Here is a 17,682-nt window from a genome sequence, read left to right on the forward strand (position 1 = left end):
CTTTTTTGATTAACTTGCGTTGAAAGTCTATTTTATTAGATATTAGGATGGCTACTCCCACTTGTTTTCTGAAACCATTTGCTTGAAAGACATTTTTCCAGCCCTTTACTATGAGGTAGTGTTTATTTTTGTTGAATAGGTGTGTTTCTTGGATGCAAAAGAATGATGGATCCAGTTTCTGAAACCATTCTGTTAGTCTGTGTCTTTTTATTGGGGAGTTGAGTCTGGTGATGTTGATAGAAACTAGAGACCAACAATTGTTACTTACTTTAGATGTGGTGTTGGTGGTGTCACTGGGTTTCATTGCTTGTATCTTTTGTTGTTGTTGTTGTTGTTGTTGTTGTATAGTTATCTATTTCCTCTGTTTCCTTAGATGTAGTTGTTTTCCTTGGTTTGGAGTTTCCCTTCTAGTAACTTCTGTAGAGCTGGGTTACTATGTAGATATTGTTTAAATTTGGTTTTGTCTTGGAATATTTTGAATTCTCCACCTATGTTAATTGAAAGTTTTTCTGGGTATAGTAGTCTGGGTTGGAGTCTGTGGTCCCTTAAGGACTTTATGATTTCTGTCCAGGCCCTTCTGGCTTTCATAGTTTCTGTTGAGAAATCTGGTGTGATTCTGATAGGTCTACCTTCATATGTTACTTGGCTTTTTTCCCTTGCTGCTTTTAGAATTTTTTTCTTTGTTTTGTAGGTTCAGTGTTTTGACAAAGATGTGACGTGAAGAAGTTCTTTTCTGGTCTGGTCTACTTGGTGTTCTGTAGGCCTCTTGTATGTTTATGGCCATCTCCTTCTTTAAGATGGGAAAGTTTTCTTCTATAATTTTCTTGAAAATATTTTCTGGACCTTTGAGCCTGATGTCTTCTTTTTCTTCTACTCCTATTATTCTTAGGTTTTGTCTTTTCATGGTGTCCTTGATTTCTTGGATGTTTTGTGTTTGGAACTTTTCTAATTTTATTTTTTCTTTGAGAGACATGTCAATTTCTGCAAGTGTATCTTCAGCTCCTGAGATTCTTTCTTCCATCTTTTCTATTCTGTTGGTGATGCTTATCTTTGTAGTTCCTGATCTTTTCTCTATGTTCTCCAGCTCCTGGTTTTTCTCTATTTGTGTTTTCTTTATTGATTCGAATTCTGTTTTCATGTCTTGCACCATTTCCTTCATCTGTTTGAATGTGGACTCCTTCTTTTCAATGAGAGCTTCTATTTTTTGTCTGTTTCCTCTCTATGTATCACTAATTGTGCTTCTAATTCTTTGTGTATAATTGCCTGTATTTCTATGAGAGCTTTGTTTATTTCTTCTTTATTTGCCTTCATTTGTGTAGACATTTCTTGAGAGCTTTGTGCATTTCTTCTCTGTTTGCCTCATATTTTGTGGTCATTTCTCTGAGAGCACTATTTGTTTCCTCTTTATTATTTTCGATTTCTTTGGCTATTTCTCTGAGGGCTTTGTTCATTTCATCTTTTTGGCCTCTAATAGCTGGAGAAACATAGTTTTGAGGTCGTTTTCTTGTATATTTAGTGAATTGAATTATCCATTGTTTTGTGGGGTTGGTGGTGAGATCATTATGTCCAGATTTTTGTTGGGAGTATTCTAATGTCTACCTCTAGCCATCTGGTTATTTATAATCCTCACTGTTTGTTCCTCGAGATTGTAGTTCGGGCTATGATCCTCTCTTTCTGTTTTCTGGACTGTTTTTTTTTTTTTTTCAGGAAGATGAGAGTGGTTCATTGGTTTGGGAGTGTGCACTGTGGTTTCAGTTTTGCCTAAGTAAGGAATGTGACTCTAGTGCTATTCGTGTGTGCTTTTAGCGGGAGCAGTGTGCATGCGTGGATTCTCTGACTATTGCAGTGGCCTGCCAGCCACTATTACACAGTTCTGACTGAGATCCAGGGATTGTTTGCCTGGATTACACTGGTGGACCTGCAAGGCAGAGGCTTCAATGTTGGGGTCGCTATCCCAAGAATTCCTATGTTGCCCACACTAGTGGTGTGGGTGTCAGGGATCTTGTCTGGTTGCTTCTGTGGAAAGGCCCTGGGTCTGGGGCAATCTCTCCCTAGAAGGCTCACTCACTCTCTTGCAGGACCAGTTGGAATGCACAGGATTTCCCCTTGCTCACTACTCTCTGATTTGTTCCTGCTGCAGAAGTGCATGGGCAGGCTAACAGTCAGCTCTGTGACAATGTGGCCGAAAGACTCAGTGTCCACCTTTCCTGTGTGCTGCCTCTTTGTCCTTTCCCTCTTCCAGGAGGGGTTATGTTGACTGGTCCCTGGGTGGCGTGGGAAAGAGTTAGGTTGAGTGTACTCAATCCCAGATCCCAGGCCCAGATCTCTCTGCCAGAATCAGCCTGGCGGTAGAATCTATGTTTGCTGATCCTGAGAGAGTACCAGGTAGGGTTGAGTGTCCTCAGATCCAGAACTTGGGTTTCTCTGCTAGGGGCCGCTTGGTGACCTGGAGAGAGGGTGTTGTGTCCTTGGCAGGCTGCCTCTCTGTCATTCCCCTCTGACCTTCCCCTATGTTAGGGCAAGCTTATGGAGGTGCTCTCAGGGGAGTGCCAGCAGGGGTTGGGGCTTCTCAGTAGGATCCTGAGCTGGCATTTCTCTGCCAGGGGTCGACGGGGGGGGGGGCGCAGGTGATAGAACCTGCTGCTAGACCTTATTACGCTGGACCCAGGAGAATCTCAGGACATGTAGAATGACCGCAGTCCCAGATCCCGAGCTGTAGTTTGTTTGCTAAGAGCAGCTGGCAGCACTGGAGTTCCGGCACTGTGAAGCCGCTGTGCACCTCTTTCTCCTTCTGCTCCACTGCGGCAGGGTTATGGAGGCGTTTGGGGGAGTGCCCGAAAGGATTGGGTTTTCTCAGCCCCGATCTCGGGTTTGGGTACAGACAATGTGGTCTGTGGCAGATTCTGCTGGCCGCCTTTTGCCTCCTCCCAAGAGGGAGTAGGGATTTTGAGCTGGGTGTGCAGCTGCTCTCCGTGCACAGCAGGAGATCAGTTGTAATAGTGGCAGGTACCCTAGGTCAGGGAGACCTTTCAGGGAAAGACTGGGTGACTAGTGATCAGTCTTGCAACTTTCCTTCCCCGTGGGGTTTTTTTGCAACTGGGACTCTCAGTCTCATGCACCCTTGTGCCCACTGATCAGCCTGGGAAAGTGATCAGGACAAGCAGGCTTGTGGCACCAGCCCGGAGACCCAAAGCCTGCATTAGCCGGGTTCTCTTCCGGGTTCTGGCTGGGCAGCCGAGAGTGGACCCTACCGATTCCCATGCCGTGGGAGCCTCCTCTCACCTGGGAAACACAATAGCTGTTGTTTTAGGGCCCAGAGTTCAGTCTCCTGGTCGCTGTACGGAGTGTGTTGTCCCTCTTCTCAGACACAGTGTTCTCCCGGAACCGCCATCTTGGCCCTCCCCATGAACTGATTTTTTTAAAATTCTTTATTAATTACACTTTATTCACTTTGTATCCCCACCTGTGGCTCCCCCCTCCTCCTGTCCCAATCCCTTCCTTCCTCCACCCTCTGCATGCATGCCCCTCCCCAAGTCCACTGATAGGGGAGGTCTTCTTTTCTTTCCTTCTGATCCCAGTCAATTAGGTCTCATCAGGAGTGGTTGCATTGTCTTCTTCTGTGGCCTGGTAATTCTGCTTCCCCCTCAGGGGGAGGTAATTAAAGAGAAGGCCAATCAGTTCATGTCAGAGACAGTCCCTGTTCCTATTACAATGGAACCAACTTGGATACTGAACTGCCATGGGCTACATCTGTGCAGGGGTCTTAGGTTATCTCCATGCATAGTCCTTGGTTGGAGTTTCAGTCTCAAGAAAGATCCCTGTGCTCAGAATTTTTGGTTCTGTAGTTCTCCTTGTGGAGTTCCTGTCTTCTCCAGATCTTACTGTTTCCCACTTTTTTCCTATGATTCCCTGCACTCTGCCCCTTTAAAGGTTGGCTATAAGTCTCAGCATCTGCATTGATAATCTGTAGGGCAGAGCCTTTCAGAGGTCCTCTGTATCAGGCTCCTGACTTGTTCCCTCTTTTCTCCTTCTTCTGATGTCTATCCTCTTTGCCTTTCTGGATAAGAATCGAGCATTTTATCAAGAGTCCTCCCTCTTGATTAGTTTTTTAGGTGTACAGATATTAGTAACTCTACCCTACATTATGTCTATATGAGTGTATATATACCGTGTATGTCTTTCTGCTTCTGGGATAGTTCACTCAGGATGATCTTTTCCAGATCCCACCACTTATCTGCAAATTTCATGATTTCCCTGTTTTTTATTGCTGAGTAATATTCCATTGTGTAGATGTACCACAAGGGAAATGAAAATCAAAACGACCCTAAGATTTCACCTTACACACACCAGAATGGCCAAGATCAAAAACTCAAGTGACAACACATGTTGGAGAGGTTGTGGAGAAACAGGAACCCTCCTTCACTGCTGGTGGGAATGTAAACTTGTACAACCACTCTGGAAAGCAATCTGGCCCTTCCTCAGACAACTAGGAATAGCATTTCCTCAAAATCCAGCTATACCACTTCTAGGCATATACCCAAAAGAGGCTCAAGTACACAATAAGGACATTTGCTCAACCATGTTCGTAGCAGCTTTATTTGTAATAGTCAGAAGCTGGAAACAGCCCAGATGCCCTTCAGTGGAGGAATGGAGACATGAACTGATTTAAGTAGAGAAATTTGTGAATCAAGGAGGAAAAGTAATTCAGAAGCTAACCAGATTGTTGTAAAATTGGAATATCAGAGTCATTTGGTTTGCATTTCCTTATTGACAAAGAATGTTGAGCATTTCTTTAAGTGTCTCTACCATTCAATATTCCTCTGTTGGGAATTCTCGGTTTAGCTCTGTATCCCACTTCTAATTGGATTACTTGGTTTGTTGGTGTTTAACTTATTGAGTTTCTTACATATTCTGGATATTAGTCCTATGTCAGACATATGTTTGGTGAACTTTACCAAGTCTGTGGGCTGTCTTTTCTTTATTTTCTTCTTTTAAGGGTGCTATCATTTTTATAACCTCAGATTTCAGATTGTTTTCTTATGCTTCTGGTGTGATAGGATCCACAATGTTTGATGTTGTATTATAGCTGAGGTTTGGTGGTATCATATGGCCTTGGGTTTTGTTGCTGGTGTTATTGTGCTGACAGCCAGCCATTTGGTTGATTCTGTTGTTAGATAGCCTAGTGGTCTTTGAGGATAACAGCTTTCTGGGGTTGTAGGTGGTGCTCATGATCCCAGATGGCATCAGTCCTCTGTTTTTTTCTGATGCTCCCTGATACCTCCTGGTCTCAGGTGCTTCAGTTCATTGTAGTTCTTGTGGAATAGCACAGGGTGGGGAACTGCTGCCCCATGATTCTTGTTGTTCTTGGGGAAATAGGTCAGGGTAGGTCCCAGTAAATGCCACACACTTCCTGATATGTGCTGGTGTGAGGAGCCGCAGATCAGTGTGTGTCCTGGCAAATTTCGCGGGCGGGTAAGTACAGTGTAGAGTGCACAGAGGAAGGGGAGCACAGAAGGCCCCAGGCAGACCTGGGTACTATTGCTGGCAGGCTGTGGGAGTCTAGTATATGGTGGAGGGTTTCTTACCTGCTTCTCCCTGTTCCCTGCTTGTCTAGGGGGCAGCAATCAGAGTGGGTCCCATTAAAAGTTGCAGACGAAGGAACTGTTGCTCCCTGATCTGTGGTGGTCTCAGGGGTCACACATCAGTGTGGGTCCCTGGAAGTGGTGTAGGTCAGGGACCACCTACTATATTTTAAATTTAAATTGTATGTATATGTTTGAACCAAGTGTTTGTATCTGGATAACATGTGTGCACATGTAAGCACAGTGCCAAGGGAAGGCTCCAAAAAGATCTTAAATATCCTGGAGCTTGTGTTAGTTACTCTTCCATTGCTGTGAATAATCACCATGACCATAGTAACTTATAGAAGAAAGAAACTTATTGGGGGCTTGCTTCCAATTCCAGAGGTTTAGTGTCTATGACCATTATGGAAGAGAGTATGACAGCAGGCAGGCTGGAATCAGGATAGAATAGTAGCTGAGTGTTTGAATTGGTACTGGTAAACATGAGGCAGACAGAGCTAATAGGAAATGCACTTGGCTTTTGAATCCTCTAATCTCATCCCTAGTGACACACCCCCTCCAAGTTCACACCTTCTAATCTTTCCCAAACAATCCCACAAACTGAGAAACAGCTATTCCAATATATGAACCTATGGGGTCATTCTCACTCAAACCACTGTGCTTAAATTTCAGTCAGTTGTGTGCTGCTTGGTATAGATGCTGGGAACTGAACTTTAATTCTTTACAAGTGCAATAGCTACTCTCAAACACTGAACCATCTCTCCATCCCAGGAATTCTTTTTTTTCCTATCCAACTCTCCATCTAAGATTTAAATGTTGTCTTTAGTTTTGCTCTTCACAACTTACTATCTGGTTGTCCTTTGTCTCTGTCAATATCCTAGTCACTTTCCTGTTACTATGACAAATATTTTGACAAAATCAATTTAAGGGAAATGGATTTATTTTAGCTCAGAGTTCAAAGTGCAGTACATCATGAAAGGAAAGACAAGATGGGAGGGGAATGAAGCAGATCATCACATCATACTTACAGTTGGAACTTAGAGAACAATGAATGTTTGGTGTTGATATGTTCTTTCTCTATTATATACACTGCAGGATCCAAGTCATAGAATGTTGCTATCTACAGTGGGGTGGGATTTACTTTCACTTCAATTAAAATAATCAAAACAATCCCTCAATGGCTTGCCTTTAGGCTCATCTGTCGAGTATAATTCTGTTAGGTTGATAATGAATGCCCAAAGATACAAATATCTACCTCAAACTCATGTAATAATCATTCCGTCTCCTTTTTATTAAGATGAACAGATATCCATTATATAGAGTAATGGTATTTAATACTGCATTTTTGTTCAGTGATATAACATATTTTAGTCATATTCACCTTCTTATTAACCTATTCTTGCCCAATCACACCTAGTTCTCATTCCTCCTCCTTTTTCCAAATACTCCCTGCCTTATGTTTTGTTTAAATCTAAATTTTAAATATAATGAAAACATGTGACTTTTATCTTTCTGAATCTTGTTCATTTCACAGAATATAATGAGTTCCATTTTTTTAAATAATGCCACTTCTGTCTTCTTTTTTTGTCAACTCTTGCAAACTTCAATCTATCCGATGAACTGAGAACTAGTCTATATGCTTCATAAATCATGACTAACCTCATTTGACTTGGTAAGCACAGAGGATAACTGAGATTTAGACTATAGGATTCAGCTGTCCACACAGATGGAAATCACAGCTAAATGACAGATGTCTGTGTCTTTAGACTGATGCATAAATAGAGTCCCAGGGGTAAACCATCAAATATCTGATTTCATATCCCTGCTGTACATAAAGCTAACTTGTTGAGTCTCTACAATACACAGTTGTTTTGTTGCTGTTTATACAACAGGGAATGAACATGGTGGGCATTAAAAACAAAGAGTTGAAGAATTTTGAAAAATATATGTATAGTACAACTATGGATCATTAAAGGTTAGAATAGTGATGGGGATAGCTCAGTTGTCTGATCTTTTACCATAAAAGAGACTCATCATTTATCTCTATTTGAACTCTCCTTGGGTAATCCTGCCTTTTGTATATTTTGGAGTGGACAAGGGGAGACAACAGTTAGGCAGTTCTCATGGGTTTGTTTGTTTTGTTTTCTTTATTAAAATAAAGGTCGTACTCTGAGAGGCTTTCCACCTTAAAAAAATGCTAAAACATATCAACTGTATGATGTGTTTTTCTTTGAATATTTAGATTTAGTATAAAATGTCAGAGAAAATTACAAATATAGTCACAGTGCATTAAACTAACCAAGATTTCTTTTTTATTTGTTTTAGGAAGAGAACATGAAGTCTCCCTAACTAACTGATAAATATTGGCCTATATTGGTGGTGAGTGAATAGAAACCTTTGCTTTGAAAGCCCCTGGTTCAATCTACAACTTGGTATGAGCATCTAAATCAGCCATTTCATCATCTACACAATAGGCTATAAATTATTTTCATGACACCTTCTTTGCTTTAGATGTCATGGGCCAGTAACAAGTTGGTGTGATATATAGAGCATTTAAGTGACAATAGTGGTAAGATACAGATAGAAAGCACTTTTTTTTCTGTCCAGGCATTGTGCTCCCTCTTTGCCCAGTTGTCAATATGAAAAATCACCACTGAATATCAAAAATGGCTTCTCAGAACATCAATTCTGATCTACAGGATTTGTCTTGTTGTAGCTCATCTGTTTCAAGAGCACATCGTTCATTTGTTCTGCATTACCAAGATGGAGAGTTCACTGAAAAATTGATAAAAAGAGAAAACTGTGAGCTCTCTTGCACTCAGTCATTATGGATTTCATACTACATTTTAAAAACTAACTATATTGTTATCCAGTAGGCACACAGACTGAATTATATATAATACAAACCCTCAGAGGGTCTGTACACTTACATACTCACAGCTGTTTAAGGATGAAACACTGGCATTTCTGCCCCAACTATTAAAGCAACTTTTATTTATACAAATGTGAGATAATATATTCTTACCTATTTTTTCTCTCTGTGGTATGTATGTGTGTGTGTGTGCATGTTGGTACCATCACAATGATTTAAGGTGACTCTGATCTTTGGATATTTGTAACATAAAAAGATAATATTATATAATATCTATCCTTATTATCATGTGCAAGCACCAAATGAATAGGCCACCCCTCAGTAATCATAGTATTTTTAAAATATTATAATCTTGCGACCTATCCCTTTACCTTAATTTTTCACTGTTAATTATTAAAACAACTCTTTCTTTTCCATGGAGTTGATTAACACCTTAACCATTTCAGCTTTCGGTATTGGAAGTACAGATGATGAAAATTATCAGGAGGACTAGGAATCTCTTTTTTTAATTTTTTATTAATTACACTTTATTCATTTTGTATCCCCCCATAAGCCCCTCCCTCCTCCCCTGCCGATACCACCCTCCCTCCCCTTTCTGCATGCATGCCCTTCCCCAACTCCACTGATAGGGGAGGTTCTCCTCTCCTTTCTGATCTTAGTCTATCAGTTCTCATCAAAAATGGCGGCATTGTCCTCTACTGTGGCCTGGTAAGGCTGCTCCCCCCTCAGGGGGAGGTGAGCAATGAGCTGGCCAATCAGATTATGTCAGAGGCAGTCCCTCTTTCCATTACTATGTAACCCACTTGGACACTGAACTGCCATGGGCTACATCTGTGCAGGGGTTCTAGGTTATCACCAAGAATAGTCCTTGGTTGGAGTATGAGTCTCTGGGAAGTACCCTGTGTTCAAATTATCTTGTTCGGTTGCTCTCCTTGTGGAGTTCCTGTCCCTGCCAGCTCTTACTATTTCCCACTTCTTACATAAAATTTCATTTACTCTGCCCATCAGTTGTCCATCAGGCTCAGCATCTGCTTTGACAGTCTATACTGCAGAGGCTTTCAGAGGCCCTCTGTGGCAGGTTCCAAGGTTGTTTCTTATTTTCTTCTGGCCTTCAGAAGCCCTTTGTAGCAGGTTCTGATGTTGTTTCCTATTTTCTTTTTCTTCTGATGTCCATCCTCTTTGCCTTTCAGCATGGGGATTGAACATTTTAGTTAGGGTCCTTTCTTTTGCTTAGTTTGTTTAGATGTACAGATTTTAGTGAGTGTATTCTATGTTGTATGTTTATATGAGTGAGTATATACCATGCGTGTCTTTTTGCTTCTGGGACAACTCACTCAGGATGATCCTTTCCAGGTCCCACCATTTACCTGCAAATTTCATGATTTCCTTATTTTTCATTGCTGAGTAATAATCCATTGTATAGATGTACCACAGTTTCTGCATCCATTCTTCAGTTGAGGGGCATCTGGGCTGTTTCCAGCTTCTGGCTGTTACAAATAAAGCTGCTACAAACATGGTTGAGCAAATGTCCTTTTTGTGTACTTGAGCCCCTTTTGGGTATATGCCTAAGAGTGGTATGGCTGGATCTTGTGGAAGCACTATTCCTAGTTGTCTGAGAAAGTGCCAGATTGATTTCCAGAGTGGTTGTACAAGTTTACATAACCACCAGCAGTGGAGAATGGTTCCCCTTTCTCCACAACCTCTCCAGCATATGTTGTCCTTTGAGTTTTTGATCTTGGCCATTCTGATGGGTGTAAGGTGAAATCTCAGGGTTGTTTTGATTTGCATTTCCCTAGTGGCTAATGAGGTTGAGCATTTTTTTAAGTGCTTCTCTGCCATTTGATATTCCTCTACAGAGAATTCTCTTTTTAGCTCTGTTCCCCATTTTTTTAAGTGGATTACTTGGTTTGCTGCTTTTCAACTTCTTTAGTTCTTTATATATACTGGATATGAGTCCTCTGTCAGATAAAGGGTTGGTGATGATTCTTTTCCAATCTGTAGGCAGTTGCTTTGTTTTGATGACTGTGTCCTTTGCTTTACAGAAGCTTTTCAATCTCATGAGGTCCCATTTATTGATTGTTGCTCTTAGAGCCTGGGCTGTTGGTGTTTTGTTCAGGAAGTTTTCTCCTGTACCAATGAGTTCTAGGATATTCCCCACTTTTTTTTCTAGCCGATTTAATGTGTTTGGTTTTATGTTGAGGTCTTTGATCCACTTGGACTTCAGTTTTGTGCAGGGTGGTAATTATGGATCTATTTTCATTTTTCTACATGTAGACATCCAGTTGGACCAGAACCATTTGTTGAAGATGCTATCTTTTTTCCATTGTATGGTTTTGGCATCTTTGCAAAAAATCAGCTGTCCATAAGTGTGTGGGTTTATTTCTGGGTTTTCTGTTCGATTCCATTGATCCACCATTCTGTTTCTATGCCAGTACCATGCAGTTTTTATAACTGTTGTTTTATAGTACTGCTTGAGATCAGGGATGGAGATACCTCCAGAAGATCTTTTATTGTAGAGGATTGTTTTAGCAATTCTCGGTTTCTTGTTATTCCATACGAAGTTGAGAATTTTTCTTTCCAGTTCTGTAAAGAATTGTGTTGGCAATTTGATGGGAATTGCATTAAATCTGTAGATTGCTTTTGGTAAGATGGCCATTTTTCCTATGTTAATCCTGCCTAAGCCATGAGCATGGGAGATCTTTCCATCTTCTCATATCTTCTTCTAATTCTTTCTTCAGAGACTTGAATTTTTTTGATACAAGTCTTTGACTTGCTTGGTTAGGGTTACACCAAGGTACTTTATGTCATTTGTGGCTATTGTGAATGGTGTTGTTTCTCTAATTTCTTTCTCAGCATTTTGTCTTTTGTATACAGGAGTGCTACTGATTTTTTTTGAGTTAAATTTGTATCCGGCCAATTTGCTGAAGGTGTTTATCAGCTGTAGGAGTTCCCTGGTAGAGTTTTTGGGGTCACTCATATATACTATCATATCATCTGCAAATAGTGATAATTTGACTTCTTCCTTTCCCATCTGTATCCCCTTGATCTCCTTCAACTCTCTTATTGCTCTAACAAGGACTTCCAGAACTATGTTGAAGAGATATGAGAGAGTGGGCAGCCTTGTCTTGTCCCTGATTTCAGTGGGATTGCTTTAAGTTTCTCTCCATTCAGTTTGATGTTGGCTATAGTCTTGCTGCATACCGCCTTTACTATGTTTACATATGTGCCTTGTATCCCTGATCTCTCCAGTACTTTAAACATGAATGGATGTTGGATTTTGTCAAATGCTTTTTCAGCATCTAGGGAGATTATCATTTGTTTTTTTTTTCCTTTCATTTTGGTAATATGGTGGATCACATTGATGGATTTTTGTATACTGCACCACCCCTGCATACCTGGGATGAAGCCTACTTGGTCATAGTGCATAATATCTTTGATGTGTTCTTGTATTCGGTTTGCAAGTATTTTGTTAAGTATTTTTGCATCAATGTTCATAAGGGAGATTGGCCTGAAATTCTCTTTCTTGTTGAGTCTTTGTGAGGTTTAGGTACCAAGGTGACTGTGGCTTCATAGAATGAGTTTGGTAATATTCCTTCTGTTTCTATTTTGTGGAATAGTTTGAAGAGATTTGGAGTTAGCTCTTCTTTGAAGGTCTTGTAGAATTCTGTGCTGAAGCCATCTGGTAGTTGGCTTTTTTTTGGATGGGAGAATTTTGATGACCACTTCTATTTATTTGGGGGATATAGGATTATTTAATTGATTTACCTGGTACTGATTCAACTTGGTAAGTCAAATCAATCAAGAAAATTGTCCATTTCATTTAGATTTTCAAATATTTTCATATAGACTTTTGAAGTAAGTCCTAATGATTGTTTGGATTTCCTCAGTGTCTATAGTTATGTCCCTCTTTTCATTTCTGATTTTGTTGATTTGGGTGGTGTCTCTTTCTTCCTTTTCCTTAGCTTGGCTAAAGGTTTGTCAATTCTGTTGATTTTCTCAAAGAACCACCTTTTGGTTTCAATGATTCTTTGAGTTGTTTTATTTGATTCTAATTGATGGATTTCAGCCCTGTGTTTGATTATTTCCAGCCATCTACTCCTTTTTGGTGTGTCTGCTTCTTCTTTTTCTAGGGTTCTTAAGTGAGCCATTAAGTTGCTTGAATGAGCTGTCTATGATTTCTTCTTGAAGGCACTTAGTGCTATGAACTTTCCTCTTAGCACTGTTTTCATTCTGTCCCACATGTTTGGGTATGTTGTGTCTTCATTTTCATTGTGTTCTAGGAAAACTTTAATTTCATTCTTTATTTCTTCCCTGACCCAGCTGTCATTTAGAAGCAATTTGTTCAGTTTCCATGTGTGTGTAGGCTTTTTGCTATTTCTGTTGTTGTTGAGGACCAGTTTAATCCATGGCGATTACATAGCATACAACAGATTATTTCAGTCTTCTTGTATCTGTTTAGGCTCACTTTGTGACCAACTATATTGTCTATTTTGGAGAAGGTTCCATGAGGTGCTGAGAAGAAGGTAAATACTTTTGTGTTTGGATGTAAAGTTCTGTAAATGTCTGTTAGGTCTATTTGATTTAGGACCTCTGTTAGAGACATTGTTTCTTTGTTTAATTTCTGTTTGTTGACCTGTCCTTTGTTGAGAGTGGGGTGATGAAGTCTCCCACTATTAATGTTTGGGGATCTATATGGGGTTTAACTTTTATCAATGTTTCTTTTACAAATATGGGTGCCCTTGTATTTGGGACATAGATGTTCAGGATTGTGATGTCTTCCTGGTGGAATTTTCCCTTGATGAGTATGAAGTGTCCTTCCCCTTCTCTTTTTATTAATTTTGGTTGAAAGTCTATTTTATCAGATATTAGAATGGCTACTTCTGCTTGTTTCTTGGGTCTATTTGCTTGGAAAGTTTTCTTCCAAACTTTTACCCTCAGGTAATATATATCTTTCTGCCTTAGGTGTGTTTCTTGTATGAAACAGATTGCTGGGATTTGTTTACATATCCATTCTGTTAATCTGTGTCATTTTACTGGAGAGTTGAGTCCATTGATGTTGAGAAAGATTAATGACCAGTGACTGGTAGATCCTTTGATTTTGTTGTTGGCTGTGGTCATAAAGTTGTGTGCTTGGTTTCTTTTTGTTTTACTGTAGTAAGGTTAATTATTTCCTTTGTTTTCTTAAAGGAAGCTAATTTTCTTGGGTTGTATTTTCCCATCCAGTGTATTCTGTAATGCTGGATTTGTGTGTAGGTATTGTTGAAATTTGTTTTTGTCATTGAATATCTTGTTTTCTCCATCTATGAGGACTGAGAGTTTTGCAGGATATAGTAGCCTGGGCTGACATCTATGTTCTCTTAGGTTCTGCATAATATCTGTCCAGGCCCTTCTGGCTTTCATAGTCTCTGTTGAAAAGTCAGGTGTGATTCTAATGTGTTTGCCATTATATGTTACTTGGCCTTTTTCCCTTGCAGCTTTTAGTATTTGTTGTTGTTGTTGTTGTTGTTGTTGTTCTGTATACTTGCTGTTTTGATTAATATGTGGAGGGAGGATTTTCTTTTCTGGTCAAATTTGTTGTGTGTTCTGTAGTCCTCCTGTATTCTTATTTGCCTCTCCTTTAATTTGGGGAAATTTTCTTCAATGATTTTGTTGAAAATATTTTCTGGGCCTTAGAGAAGGGAGTCTTCTTTTTCCTCTATACCTATTATTCTTAGGCTTTGTCTTTTCTTATTGTCTTGGATTTCTTGGATGGTCTGTGTCAGGAATTTTTAGGATTTAACATTTTCTTTGACAGATACATCGATTTCTTCCATTGTATCTTCTACACCTGAGATTCTTTCTTCCATCTCTTTTAATCTGTTGGTTATGCTTACCTCTGTAGTTTCTGTTTTCTTCCCTAAATTCTTCCTCTCCATTATTTCCTCCATTTGTGTTTTCTTTAATTTTTCCCGTTCTATCTTCAGGTCTTGAGTTGTTTTGTTTTCTTCCTTCACCTGTCTGATTGTATTTTCTTCTTTTTCTTTTAGTTCCTTCAACTCTGTTTCTTTCATTTCTTTCAGTGTTTTAAATATTTCTTCTCTGAAGGCCGAAAACTGTTTGGCTGCATCTTCCCGTATTTCTTCACGGATGGCCATAATCTGCTTGTCTTTAACTTCCTCAATTTCTGTATGGATTATCCTCCATTATCTGTTTGGTTTTATCTTCCTCTAATTCTTACGTATTTTATATGTTTCCTCTATTATCCTCTTCTTCACCATAGATGTAAGGTCATCTTCTTGATTTTCTATTATGCTGCATTGTCCAGGGCTGTTCGCCCTTGGATGGCTGGGTTTTTCAGATGCCATATTGCTCTATCTTTTGTTGGTTGAGCTTTTATGCTGGCCTCTACCCATTATGCTCTTTTAGGTGTTAGCTGTTAGTTTCTGTTCTTCCTGCAGTCCTGAGGTAGGGAGAATCTCCTTGGCAGGAAGATGATTTTTCCTGAAGGATTCCTCCTCTGCTTTTTGGGTGGCGGCAGGGGGCGCTCTCCTCTTACCCATAGAAGTTCTTAATATGCTGGGTTTCTCGTTATAAATTTAGTGAGCTGCTACTGTTGTTATAGTTTTCCAGGTACACTCCTCTTGTAGAACCTGCTGATTCCCTAGCTGTGGGGTTTTCTCACAACAGGGAAACACATTCTGTTATTTTGTGGCACACAGTTCTGTCAAGGAAAATGAGAGGAATGCCCAGCAAGTCTCTGGGCCAGAGGCTGAATGCTCTGCTCTGGGCCAGGAGAATATGCACCTAGGTTGAGTTGGCACCTGGGGGCCCCGCTCTGGTCTGGAGTCTGGTAAATGAGGGCTCTACTCTGGTCTGAAGGCTGGGTGCCTCGCTCTGGACCAGAAGCTGTGTGTCCCTGTCTGGGATGGCAGCTGCGGGCACTGCTCTGGTCTGGACACTGTGGTTGCAGCCCTCTTGAAAGACCAGAGATTTCCACAGTTTTGTTAGTCTAGCTAGGGATAACTGGTTGATCCTTGGCACATTATCTGAGGACTGCTCTAATGGCTCTCTGGCTTTTGTAGGTCTGAGGATGCAGCTGTATGCCCCAGTACCCTAGGGGTACTCAATAATGGCGGCTGAGCACAGCGTTCCTGCCTGCATTAGAAAACTAGTGCTTAGAGTCTGTGTGAATCCAGAAAGTCTTTTGGTGCTGGGTGTCCTGAGCGATAGACCTGATGATACCCTCTGCTGTGGGGTTTCCTCCTGCCAGGGACACCCAGTCTTTGCTTTGGGGACTGCCGTTCTGTCTGAGGTGGCGAGTAGAACCCACAGCACAGACACCTGCCCGTGGCTCCGCCTTTCTGACCTTTGGGAGCCTGGGCGTCTGCCTAAACTGGGTAATTTTTCCGAGACCTTTTTGGGGTAGGGGTGTCAGCTGAGTGCTCTGAGATCATACCAGCCGTTTCCCTCCCTGTGGGTTTGCACCTAACAGTGAAACTCAGTCTCTGGTGCCATGGGGCCCTCAGTTCTAGCTGAGGCAGCGAATCAGGCGTGCAAGCAAGGCTCTGTGCAGGCGTCTGGGTCCCTGGCTCTGGCTCTGGGCTGGCTCCTGGGGTGCCAGTGGAACCTGAGTCTTTTCCAGGGGATGTCTGGGGAACTTAAGGTCAGTCCCAATCGTTTCCTGCTCCGTGGGGTTATCTCTTGACTGGAAAATCCAGTCTGTGATGTTGTGGGCCCATAGTTCAGTCTAGGACAGTGACCAGATCACGCTGCCTTGTGGCTCTGGGCTGGCGACCATTGCCTGGTGGAACCGGGATCTCTTCCGCATTTTAGTTGGATGAGTTAAAGCTGATTGAATATCCCACCGTGGGGTATCCTCTCACCTGGGAAACACAATCACTTGTGGTTATGGCTGCGAGTTCTGATTGCTGGTCACTGTGCCGATCCTGCAGTGCTACTGGTCAGAATGAGAGTTGTCCAGGCGCCGCCATCTTGCCCCGCCCCTCAAGAATCCATGGCAATCTCTTAACTGATATCTGTAAAATCAAAGTGAAAAATTGATCACATACTTCCAACAGACAATACTACAGGATATGTATGCATTACCATTCTAAAATGGAAGAAAGAGAACATGTTGAGGAAACACTGGACCAAAGCAAAACCTAAAACCAGCAGAGTAAATTCCAAACTCTGCATCTTCATGTCTGATATAAAAGCCTTCTTCAGAACTTCCACTCCTTTCAACTTTATTGACTGCAATAAAGTTTTTGCATCTTGGACTGATTCCACACCTAGAGTACAGCTTTCCTTGGCAACTTTCCATGACTCTGGAATATTTAGCATCTTGGGTCTCCAAAGCTATCTAGGCTTTATCTGTGCAGCATCACACAATGGCTTCTATGAGCCTCCATGTAGGGATAACCCTAACACATGCCTGGCCTCAGCAGCATTCGTTAGCTGTGGAGAGATTCCACGTCCCCTTTGTTGTATCCTTTACTGTAAAAACAAAACCCCATAGCAGAAGCTGTTAAATTCTTCTGCTTTCTGAAATTGGAACACAACTTCCCCTCATTCTATAACATTTATACCAGCTGACTCTTTTCAATGGTTTCTTTACTGTTTAAGTTTAGCTGTCCTACAACTTGATCTATAGACTAGGCTGGCTTCCAACACAGATTTCTGCTTGTCTCTACCTCCAGAGTGCTGAGATTAAAGGCATTAGACACCATACCTGGCCTAAAGCTTCTCTTTAGTTCCCTTTCACTAGTTGGAAGCTTAGCTAAATGTGGGCTTACTGTGAGGTCACGACTAACTTTATTCCATTTAGTATTAGGGTTTTTTTTTTAATCCTATCATTTTGACCTTTGGACTTAGCTCTATTAAAATTCCCATTATTCATTTTCTCCTCAAATTATACATTTTTTACCCTGCTTGATCTTTTTCATTAGAGATCTGCATAAAACTGGGTACTAATAAACACAGGACATAGTCAATTCTAGGCTGTTTTGAAATATCCTTTGCCATTGTCACTAATCCAAACCTCTTCAAATCAGCCTCAGGCAGACTTTTTGGACAAGGGCAAAATGCAGCCACATTCTTCACCAAAGTACTACAGAAGACTCTCAGCCACATACTAACATTCTTCTCCTCTGAAACCTCTTGAACCAGGCCCTCATAGTTCAAATCATTGTCAGCACCACAGCCTTCCATGTTCCTACTAGGATTGCCCACTAAGGCCCTCTTAAATAG

General features: G+C 41.0%; 1 pseudogene; it reads right to left on the reverse strand.

Annotated features, from left to right (window-relative positions):
- LOC129680523 (melanoma-associated antigen B16-like) overlaps window positions 1-17,643 on the reverse strand; it is a 33,207-nt pseudogene extending 15,564 nt beyond the window's left edge.
- Window positions 17,644-17,682: the final 39 nt, after the last annotated feature.

This window comes from Psammomys obesus, unplaced genomic scaffold (genome assembly GCF_907164565.1).
Source record: "Psammomys obesus unplaced genomic scaffold, mPsaObe1.curated_primary_1811, whole genome shotgun sequence".
Taxonomy (NCBI): domain Eukaryota; kingdom Metazoa; phylum Chordata; class Mammalia; order Rodentia; family Muridae; genus Psammomys; species Psammomys obesus.